The sequence below is a fragment of the Petaurus breviceps genome, unplaced genomic scaffold, assembly GCF_028583685.1.
Source record: "Petaurus breviceps papuanus isolate PSGF00001 unplaced genomic scaffold, PetGlider_PUasm1.0 131, whole genome shotgun sequence".
Taxonomy (NCBI): Eukaryota; Metazoa; Chordata; class Mammalia; order Diprotodontia; family Petauridae; genus Petaurus; species Petaurus breviceps.
The window spans coordinates 3560470-3571930 of record NW_027185674.1 but is presented as its reverse complement, the minus strand read 5'-3'; the positions used below and the strand labels follow the sequence as shown (position 1 = coordinate 3571930).

The window sequence follows — 11461 nt, the reverse complement described above, 5'->3', positions numbered from 1 at the left end:
GTGTGTGTGTGTGTGTGTGTGTGTGTGTGTGTGTGTGTGTGTGTGTGAGAGAGAGAGAGAGAGAGAGACTACTGTCTCTTCCAGCTCTGGCATTCTATGAATTAAATTCCTTTCAAGAAGAACTATGAGGTTGAAGTGGGGCCTATAAGAAGGAAATAATCTGCTTTTTTTTTTTGAGTGGCAGTAACTGTTTCAGGTCACTAGGTAGCAACTGACTGTCATCTTTCAAATGGCCTCCAATGACTGAGAAACTGGCATTCATTCCCTGCTTGCTTCAACCAGGAATTGGGCCTGGAATGTGTATTGGGTGATGGTTTCCATGAGTGAAAGGCTTCATGAATGCAGTATCTAGAGAAGGATGATAATCCCTAGTAAAATAATAATAACGAATGCTAGGAAATCAGAGCACAGGGGCACATTGCAGAACGGTAACCTGAAGAGTGGGCCATCTCAGTTACTGTCCATACCACCTAAAGAAATACGAAAAAAAAGTCTATTTGGAACCAATCCCTTGGGCTGCAGCCGTTTACCTTGGAATTACTGCATAGCAGTAACCAAATCACAATTTAACACGCTTCCTTTTCACCTACCCCTATCAGCTTCAGGCCCTTATCCTCCATCAGCCTGCAGTATTAATTTCTTAGAAGAATTGGGGCTATAGAATGGTCCTGTGCTCCCTAGCACTTAGCACAGTACTTGGGGCATAATAAATGCTTGTTGGTTGATTGATTGGTAGGTCATATTCTACAGACCCTCCCACCCCCAACCCTCAGGTATAAGGATTTATACCCCATCATCTTTGGTGTCTGGCTTTGGCGTTTATAGAAGGATTGCCCATAAGAGCTCCTTGGGAAGACATTGTTGCTTTGTCCTTGGGGTCCTTTTCCACAAATAGCTAGCTAAAAGGCAGAGTCAGGTTCCATTTTATTTACCAGGGAATGAAATAGTCAATTTAATTTCCTTCAACAAAAATTAATTGAGCACCCTCTGTGTGCAAGATACCATGGCTATTGAATTCAGCCTAGACACTGGAATTAGGGTGGCTTTCCTTTGTTTTTTCTGTTTCTGAGTGTTTTGGTAGTAGTTTCCTGACTGCCCTAAGGAAGAGTATTTATTTTTTCAGTTCTGTTATTTAAAAGTATTCTCAGTGCCTGGGGGAACTTTGGCATAGGAGTTTGTCTAAAAGCATGTCAAATGGGGTCAGCAAACCAAAACATCCTACTCTGATTCCCAAGGAAGAGAGCTAATATCCTCTGTCTCAGAGTCCCTTTTAGAAGACTGTGGGGCTTCTGAAGTGGGCAGGCCCTTTGGGAAAGGGAAACAGCTTTTGTGGGAAGTGTGATAGAGGTAGTAATTAGCCATGCCTGTGGGCATTCATCTCTCCATTGACTAATTTTCCACTGGTGTTTGGTTGCCTGAATTTATGGCTCTAGATAGATGAGGTATGACCTGAGATTATGAATAATACAACCGACATGAGATATTTGGGCAAGGTGCAGAAAGCCATCGAAAGAGGGACACTTGGGGGATCATGGGCCCCTACGGCCTTGCTTTGTTGGAGGTTCCTTCCTAATTCTGACTTCTCTTTAGTCTTTCACTTTGCAGCTACTGATTGCAGAGTTAGGTTTTAGAAACAGCAGCAACAGCTCTCCCCTTTTCCTCATTCCTTTAAATTAAATTTCCTTGAGTCGTATTGGGTTTTGGGGTTTTTTTTGGATCAGGCCTGTCGTTTTATTGGTATGGGGAACTCCCGGTGAAGGAACTCCCACTGCCAGAGCTGTTGAGCAACTGCTCTGCACCTTCCAGGCCTGGAGAACCTGTCTGCCTCTCTCCTTCCTTTCCAGTCTTACATTTCGCTCCTCTCCATGCACTTTAGGATTGCTACGCTCTGCTGCTTGCTGCTTCTCAAACACAGAACCATATGGAACCCTGAATCTGCTTTCTCATGGAGAAAGGGGCATCCTTCACCTCTGTGTCAACAAACCAGATTTTTTTTCTTTTAACTAACATTCACTACTGCCTGAAGTGGGCTGGCAAATGTTGAACAGTCTGCTTGGTGGAAGGGGATGGATGTTGTATACACATTTCATCATTCGGTCAATTTTTTTCAGTTGTGTCTGACTCTTCATGACCCCTTTTAGGGTTTTCTTGGTAAAGATACTGGAGTGGTTTGCCATTTTCTTCTCCAGCTCTTTATCTGAGCACTGAGAATACTTTTAAATAACAGAACTGAAGATGAAGAACAGATGAGGAAACTGAGGAAAACAGGATTAAGTGACTTGCCCAGGATCGTGTCTGAGGCCTGATTTGAACTCAGGAAGGTGATTCTTCTTGACTTCAGACTCAGCACTCTATCCATTGAACCACCTATCTGCCTACACAACATACTTTTAACTTTAATTTGCATTATTAACATTTTCCTCTTCACTTCTTTTATCTTGTCAACAAAACAATAAATTAAGCCCTGATTTATAGCTTTTGATTATTTCAAGGTGTAAATGCTCACTTTGAAAATGTAACAATCAGCTGGTTGCAGCATATCCCTGACCTTCCCCATCCATCCCTTCTCCCCTCCCCCCATGCCATGGCAGCTCTGATTGTCTCTCTCTTCCCTGAATGCCTTTGTTTTGGGGGAAAGTTCTATTTGTTTACTTGGTTTTCAATAAGTTGGCTTTTGTTGGGGGGGGGGCGGGGGGAGCATTTTTCACTGTTTTTTTTAAGTGATGGTATGACCTTGTGTTAAAGGAGACAACTTTTCTGAAATTCCCTTCTTCCTTGTGACTTATTGGTCACGCCTGCTTGAAAAGTTGCTTAGGCATGGCATTGAACATCCTGGAAGCCAGAATTTGTACCAGAAGACAAAAGTGCTTTTTTGTCCAGTCCCAACTTTGCTGACTGGTTTCACTGAATATCTATGGTGTGAATTCCCAGGGATAGGGTCAGAACTTGGAACTGGGACTCTGGAATGCCACTTTCTCCAGGATTGATTTTCTCAGGAACAAGATTAAGGTGATTTGGGGAAAAAGAAAGAGGGAGGGATGGGAGTTCAGGAGGCATATGTATACATACAGGACTATTTACACAACAGCAAATGACCCAATGTGCATCCTTTGGTACAGATGTCCCAGTGAGTCTTGCTAAGACTTTGTGAATTTTTTTTTCCTAGTTACCATTTCACTATTCTGCCTCTTCCACTTAATACCTGGGTAGCTCTGGGCAAGTCAACTAACCTCTTTTGAATCTGTTTCCTTATCTGTGAAATGAGGGGAGTCAGAGTAAATGACAAAGCCCCTTCAAGTTCTAGGTCTGTGACCAGTGCCCTGGCCTTGAATCAGTCACTCAGTCAGTGGCGGTAGTGGCCCTACCAGAGGTCTACCACACCCCATGAAATGACAGGTCTGAGCAAAAAAAAAAAACTGTGCGAGGGACTGTCTCTGAGCTGCAGTCCAGTCCAGCTGAAAAATAATTGTTTTTTTGTTTGTTTAGTTTAAGTCCATGGGTAAAAGATAAACCATTCTGTAATCATTCTCTACTGATATTCAGTTTTCTGGCCTTTTTCTCTAGTTCGTAAACCTGATAACCTTGTCCTTATCTCACTTTTTGTGGCTTTTGTTTTTATTCTCCCATCTTTTTATCAGTTCCTACAAAGCAACCTTCTGAGATACTTCATCTTTTTCCCTGAGAAGAAATCTCCAGTATCTGGGTCCCTGCCTTAGTCCTCCATTCCTGTTGTCACTCAGATCTCACCTGACGGAGCTCTCTGTCATCTCCTCTCACATTTCTCTGTCTCCTGAATTATACAGCTGTCCTCTACCTCCACCAAGGACTGAAAGCGAAGATACAGGCATTATTTGTGGCTGGCGAATATTCAGTTGAAACCCAAGGAAGAACTTCTTAGCTGTGAGTTTTTAGCAATCTTTCCAGTAGTCTGTTGTGTGAGATTGTGGGATCATCTTTCTTTACAAACTTTGTTCTTTTGGAGATGGCTTAGATTCATTGTGGTAAAGTGGAAGAAACACCAGATTTTTAGTCAGAGGACCTGGGTTCAGAATCTGCCTCTGTTATTTACTACCTTTGTGAATTTACACAAATTACCTCTTGTTGGTGTTCAGTCACTCAGTCATATCTGCAGTGTGTACCCATTTGACAGGTGAGGAACTGAGGCAACTAGGGGTTAAGTGACTTGCCCAGGGTCATATAGGTAGTAAGTGTCTGAGGTCAGATTCAAACTCAGGAAGATGAGTCTTCCTGACTCCAGGCTCAGCCTGCTATGCACTGTGCCACCTAGCTGCCCAAAGAAAGCAACTGTTCAACTGCCTTGGGTAAAATAATGATACAATAGCAGAGAAAAAAGTAAAGTGCACACAAATCTTTGTTTTGAGTCGTGGAAGTAGGAGGGGATAGCAAGGTAGGAGAGAAGCAATTTCTTCTGATCTAACCTCCACTCCCTCCCTGCGCCCCTAGGCCTCCACCCCCCCACCAACCCCCGCAACACACACACACACACACACACACACACACACACACACACACACACTAGGAAGGGACTGGGAATTTGGAGCTCTGTTATTCAAACACTAATCTTTTGGTATATGACTTTTTACAGTTGTTGGCCTTCTGCCTCCTTTCATTAGATTGTAAGCTCCTTGAGGGCAGTGGCAGTCTTTTGCCGATTTTTGTATTCCACGTGCCTAATACTATGCCTGGCACATAGTAGATACTTAATAAATATTGATTGATTGATTTTTTACACATGTGCCTGTGTTTTTTGGAAATGTCACTGATGCCTGAGATGGTTGGGCAAGGAGAAGAGGTGAAATCAAAACCAGGCTGTTCTACTCCTTGCTGACAGCTCTGAAAAGTGAAAAGTTTAGGTGTGAGGGAGGAGGAACATTGAGACTTTCATAGCTCAGATGAGTGTTTTGCTTTGTGTGGGGAGTGTACCTATCTGAGGGTCCTGATGCCCTTGAATAATTGAGAGCTTCTTGGCTATTTCCTGGCCGAGTGTTCCCATGAAGAGTGTTTTCAGCCTGGGTAGTTTCCTAGCCTTATGAAGTATCCTGCAGCTCTGGCCCTAACAGCAACTGTCAGCCCAGGGAACCCTGTCTCTCTATTCACTCATAAAGCTTTGAGAGGTTTTTCCCCATTGGGACTGTCTCAGTGCAAAGGAGATTTCATCTGAGAAGATCATAAAAGGATAAGAGCCCGTCTTCCCCTCCCTCCTAAATTCTGAGTAGGTGACATGAAGGGAGAAATGGTCTTTTTATAACAGAAAATAAAAGCTAGAAAAAAAAAAAGGATAGAGAATTTATTTCTGTCTTATTGTCTGAGGTAATCCAGAACATCAGAATGACACCCAAAACTTTTCCATTGGGCTTAAAAAAAAATAGACAGCTTCTGCCAAACCTACAATAAGACAGTTACTCAGTTAACAAATCTCTGTTTAATACTTAGGAAATTGATTAATCAGGAGACTGGTGAGCATTCAAATTACATAAAGAATATTTATTTACAACAAGGGTCCTTTAAATAAAAAACTTCTGTGTATTTAAATGTTGATTTTTTGATCATTCATCTCTTGGGGTTGGGTATAGACCAAAAAAAGTCAGTGTTATCGATAGAAAATAAAGCATATAAAATTATACTACAAGTTAGTAGAAGGCTGATATAATAAGTGCTTAATAAATCCTTTTTTCATTCATTCATTTACAAATAATATTTTTAGGGACAAGTTTTTGTCAGAGAAGAAATCTGTCTCTTTCTTTTTAAAGAGTACATTAAAAAATTTTATTGGTATCATTTGTTTTTATATCACCTTCATTTCCAAATATATAGTTCCCTCCTTCCCTAAGCTAGAGAATCCATCCTTTGTAACAAAGAATAAAAAAGAAAAAGAGCCATTCAACAAAGCCAGCCAACACATTAGTTGTATTTGACAGTATATACATTATTCTACACCCATAGTTTTGACAATATATTCAGCATACACATCTCTTGCTTTATTTGGAGATTGTGTTTTATTGGGGGGGGGATTATACTTATTTGGAAGTCTTGATGACTTGAATAATTAAGAACTCCTCGACTACACAGTTATCCTTTCCACGTTGTGGTTTTGTATATATCATGAGGCAACATAAGAAACGAAGTGGGAATTTTGGGGGAGTTTTGCAGAAGCCAGAGACAACATGCAAAGGCCAGTAGACAAATACAGAGCCCACGACCAAATACTTAACCCAAATATTACAGCAAGGCACTGTAAATACCCCATAAAAGAAAAAGAAAAAATTCAGACCATTTCTCTGGTACCAAGGGAGGGCCAAAACATTTTACGTGGATGGATTTTTCAGGTCATGGAGGCATTATGTCGCTAACCCCTGAGATGCGGAAGGGATAACTGTATTTGTACCCATAGCCCCTCACTTGTGCAAAGAAGGTAGGCAAAGGGCAGTTTCTCAAACCTTCTCTGGAACCAAGTTTCTGCCTATCTTTTTATCTTGTCAAAATCTTTTGGGAGGCCTGTGATCCCTACTGGGCACCCCGTTTTCAGGTGGAACATGTTTTGCTTGCCTAGTGAGCATATTTTCTTTTGATGTTACTGTTCTTTGCTTCTCTTCTAGGCTGCCCTTCACTTCCGTATGTTTCCATTCCCAATATGTTTTCTCTCTTTCGTTTCTTTGGGGAGGCTTGCCATGGCAGATTACATTTTTTCTAGTCTGCTCATTATTTTTGTTGTGCAAGACATCTATTCTTTACTCAAAAGTCGCATTTCTCTTTTAAGCCATTCAGGAATAGCATGTTAGTTGCAGTTGTAGTTCTGTGTTCTCAGATTCCACAAGATCTTCTATTTTATTTCTATTTGGACTCCTTCCTCCTTCCCTCCCTCCCTCTCTCCCTCTTCTCGCTCCCTTTCTTTCTTCTATCCTTCCTTCTTTGCTAGAAGCCTGGAGAGATGGAAGAGGGGAAGGGTATGAAGGGCTTTGAATGTCAAAAGATTTTATATTTGATCTTAAAGGTGACAGGGAGCCATTGGAGTTTATTGAGTCAGTAGGGGGAGGTGACATGGTCAGACTTGTGTTTTAGAAAGATCAGTTTGGCAGCTGAGTGGAGATTGAATGGAGTAAGGAGAGACTTGTGGCAGGGAGACCAACTGGTGGGCATTTGCAGTCATCTAGGTATGAGATGAGGAGGGCCTGCACCAGGGGCTGGCAATAAAGGAGACAAGGGAGTGTATGCAAGAGGTATTATGAGAGTAAAATGGACGGGGCTTGGCATCAGGTTGGATATAGGGAGAGAGAGAGTGAAGATGACATCTAGGTGGTGAGTCTGGGGAACTGAGATGAGGGTGGTAGCCTTAACAGTAAAAGGAAAGAAGAGAGAAGGCTTTGAGGGAAAGATAATAAGTTCAGTATTGTACACATTGAGTTTAAGATATCTGTGGGGCAGTTAGTTTGAGATGTCCAGTAGGCATTCGGAGATGTAAGACGGGAGGTCAGCCAAGAAGTTAGGGCTAAAGTCGATTTGGGATTCCTTAGCATAGAGTTGATCTTTGAATCCATGGGGGCAAATGAGGTTACCAAGTGAAACAGTACAGAGAGAGAAGAGAAGGTTCAGGACAGAGCTCTGTGGGAGACCTTTGGTTGGTGGGTGTGACCTGAATGAAGATCCAGCAAAGAAGGAGCTGTCAGAGAGGTAGGAAGAGACCCAAGAGAAAGCAGTGTTGTAAAAACCTAAAGAGAAGAGAAGAGATGTTCAGCAGCATCCGAGGCTGCAGAGGAATGAAGAAGGACGAGGGCTGAAGAGGCTCTTAGATTTGGCAGTTGATCTTTAGTAACTTTGAGAAATCTTCACTGATATGTGTGGGGGAGGGGGAAGAGAGAGAGAGAGAGAGGGAGAGAAAGGGAGGCAGAGATAGAGAGACAGAGAGAAACCCAGTGCTGGCACTGAGGGTGGTAGTGATAAAGTATAAAATAAATAGGACATTATCTCTGTCCTTAAGGAACCAACAATCTAGTTAGCAGACAGTACTAATAATATGAAACGTTAGCAAATAAAAATAGACAATATAACTAAGTTCTGAATCAGCTGATACAGACCAGAAGGGCTGGGGAAGTTCCGAGGAGAGATACATGAGTAGTATCTGAAGTTATCAGGGAAGATGCTGTACATGAGGAGAGACTTCAGCAGTCTTGAAGGATGGGTGAGATTTGGAGAGGAGGAGTTTAAAAAGTGTTCCAGGAGGAGGGGAGGAATATTTGTGTGCACAGAGGCAGAAATATGCATAATGTGTTAGTAGAACAGTAGGGGAGACTGCCCTGATAGACCAAAGTGTTTATGTTGGTGAATAACTGGAAAAAAGGTGGAATAGGAAGGGAGGGGCTGGATTATGAGGCCCCTCAAAGCCAAGCAAAGGGGTTTGGACTTGATGGGGTGAGCATTAGGAATCCATGCGTGATTTTTGTTTGTATTTGTTTTTTTGAGAAGAGGAACTATGCAGTGAGATTGGTGTTTTAGAAGGATTTATCTTGACAGTGGTATGTCAAATGGACTCAAGTGAGAAAAGGCTGCATTCAGAGAGTCAAATTAGGAGAAATCGTTAAACTAATGGAGATGACGCAAACCTGGAGTAGGGTAGGGGTAATGAGGATGGAGATTTTTCTCAAGTTTATATGCTAGACTCGTCGTCTGGGAGCAAACCAGCTGAGGGCAGAATGACAAGGTATGTGGTTTGTGAGAACACTGAAAAAAGGAGCCAGGAGCCTTAGTTTCTAGTTCTATTTCACACAGCTGTGTGACTTGTCAAATCCTGTAACCTTTGTATCTGTCCTCATCTGTTAAATGGGGATAATAATGCCTGTCTGGTCTATCGCATAGCTTTGCTTCATCCAACAAAGTGCAGGTGTTTTGTTCCTGTTCCTCTCCAGCATTTTTAACCTAAGACGCAGCAGTGAGAGGAGAGAGAGATTTGACTTATTAATTTAGGGAGGAGTCTGAGGAAATCATGTCTATAATTGGTCCCTTAGTATTTATTGAGCTGCTGATGTGGTTTAGAGGGTAGGGGGTCCACAAAGTGTGAGACAGGGTTTCTAGGTTGTGGGGGAGACCAAATATAAATTAGGGTCTCTGCCCACAAGGAGCTTCCAGTTGCCCTTGGACAGTAAGACACATACACGAAAACACACAAGATAGTATCAGATAAGAACAAAACAAGCATGTGGTAAGAGTAAACAGTGGCCATGTGCAGACCTTAGGTATTTTTCCCTGGCTCAAGTCTTTGCCTGCTCCATCCATCCTCCATTCTGCTGTCCAATTGACCTTAAAGCACAGCCCTGACCACATCACTGCCCTATTCAGTAAACACAACAACTCCCTACCACCTCCCGGATCAAATATGAAATCCCTCTGTTTGTCTTTCAAAGCCCCTCATAAACTGTCCCCTCTCCCATCTTCTTTCCTTACTCCCTTCCACATGCTCTGTGACGCTGATCTCTGGGCACACTCACGGCATTGCCATTGGCTGCCCCCATGCCTGGAAGTCTTTAACTCCTGTCTCTGCTTCCTGGCTTCCCTGGCTACCTTCAAGTCCCAGTCAGAATCCTACTTTCTGTAAGACTTCTCCGTCCTCCTTGATTTCAATGCTGTCCTCATGAGAAGACCCCCAATCCCTCCATTCGGCAACTAGTTTGTATAAATTGTCTCCCCATTAGACTGTGAGTTCCTGCAATCAGAGACTCTATTTTACTGGTCTTTTTCTCCCCAGTGCTTAGCCTAGTGCCTGGCACATAATAAGGCCTTCCTGAATGCTAGCTGACTGACTGCAAACAATATATATTTGGACTTCAGAGGAGAGAGAGAGATCATTGTGGACTAGAGTAGTCAAGAAAGGCTTTTTTCTTTGTCAGGCTGTCAAAGGTGTGGGGAATTTCCACTTTTCCCTTAGGTTTTGTGGTATAACTCACTTTCCCATTTGTCACTTCCCTTTTTCCTTTTTTTTTCTTTTTTTTGGCTTAATAGAACCATATTCTGGTTATCCTTGTCATCCATCATTGTGGAAAGAAAAAGTCTTTTTAAAATTTGGGGGGCAAGTGTGTGTGGGTACTTGCCAGTGTCAAGTCAAGCCAATAAACATTTATTAATCACCACTGTGGCTAGGTGCTGTGTTAAGTGCTGAGGATACAAAGTTAGGCAAAAGAAAAAAGGTTCCTGCCCTCAAAGAGCTCACAATTTAATTGAGAGACAACATGCAAACAGCTATGTTGTGATAGTAATGGCAATTAAAGATTCCCCTGTATTGGCTTGGTTTTCAAATTGATTGTGTTAAAACCCAGAGCTTGTTAATCCCACCTGTGGGATGGACTTTTTGATGTGAAAAGAAAGTCTTGAACTGGGAGGAGCTGGTGATGTAGATTTGGAGAGACACTAGAGAGAGGCGGAAGATCTTTTTGGAAGCAGCACCTCGTGGAGAGAGAGAGACTAAGAGAATTGCTGGTGGCCGCTTTGAATTGCCCTGGACTTTTGAGACCTGCCCCCTGAGCTGCCAAGGACTGAGGAGACATGGCTGTTTTGCTGGTACTTTGTCTGTCTGTTTTGATGTTGTTTTGCCAGATTTGTCCACTGGTGAAAGACAGTCCTTTTGTTGAAGAAGTCCTGGAACCTGGCTGTTCGCTAAGAAGCCCTGAGACTGTCCTGCAGACAGAGAGTGAATACTGTCCACTGGTGAAGGACAGTGCTGTTGTTGCAGGGGTCTGGAGACTGTCCTGCAGACAGAATGAATACTGTCCACTGGTGAAGGACAGTGCTGTTGTTGCAGGGGTCTGGGAGCCTTTCTGTTGGTTCAGAAGCCCTGAAGAAGGTTTTCTTGTTGTATGTTTACAGAAATCCTGGGAGAGGGCTTTGCTAATGCGTTCAGGGGTTCTAGGACTGTTCTACAGACAGAGGATAAATTCATGAAGGGACTGGCAATGTATCTTATGGCCTTGCTAAGCCTTGTCTCCCCAGGAACTAAGATTGCTGAGAACTTGCCTCCTGTCAAGATGAAGAAAAGACCTCCATTTGGGTATTAAGTGCTGTGTTTAAACTTGATGTAACTCTGGGGTAGATTCAATTGTGATCCAGGGGTGGGGAACTTTTGACCTTATGTTTGGAAACTAATCTCCATTTGAGAAAAGGGGCTTTGTGGTGGACTTAATTAAGGTATAGCCTAGGGGTGGAGAAGTATTTAGAACAGGGACTTTGTAATTGATTGAATGATTGGAAGGTCCTGGGGTGGGGTAGTCCTTGGAGATTATTTAATCACACTTAGTAAATGCTGTATTTGGAATGATGTCATGTTTTGATCTTCTCTGTTCTGGGTTTGTTACTGAATAAAATAGAGAGCACCAATGCTGGTATTTTGAACCTGGGAAGTTGCCTTTGCTTGGTATTACATTACATATGTACAAGCAAGATACAGGTAGGATGAATT

General features: G+C 42.6%; 1 protein-coding gene across 16 annotated transcripts in view; it reads left to right on the top strand.

Annotated features, from left to right (window-relative positions):
* The window catches only part of CTIF (cap binding complex dependent translation initiation factor), a 492208-nt gene that overhangs the window by 31236 nt on the left and 449511 nt on the right, over nt 1-11461 (top strand). The window contains exon 2 of one of the 16 annotated variants that reach the window (XM_069104449.1): nt 3804-3900. The exons of the other annotated variants lie outside the window; for them this stretch is intronic. The gene's annotated coding sequence lies outside the window, so the exon portion shown is untranslated. The remainder of the gene's footprint in view (nt 1-3803; nt 3901-11461) is intronic. 16 annotated transcript variants of the gene reach the window in all.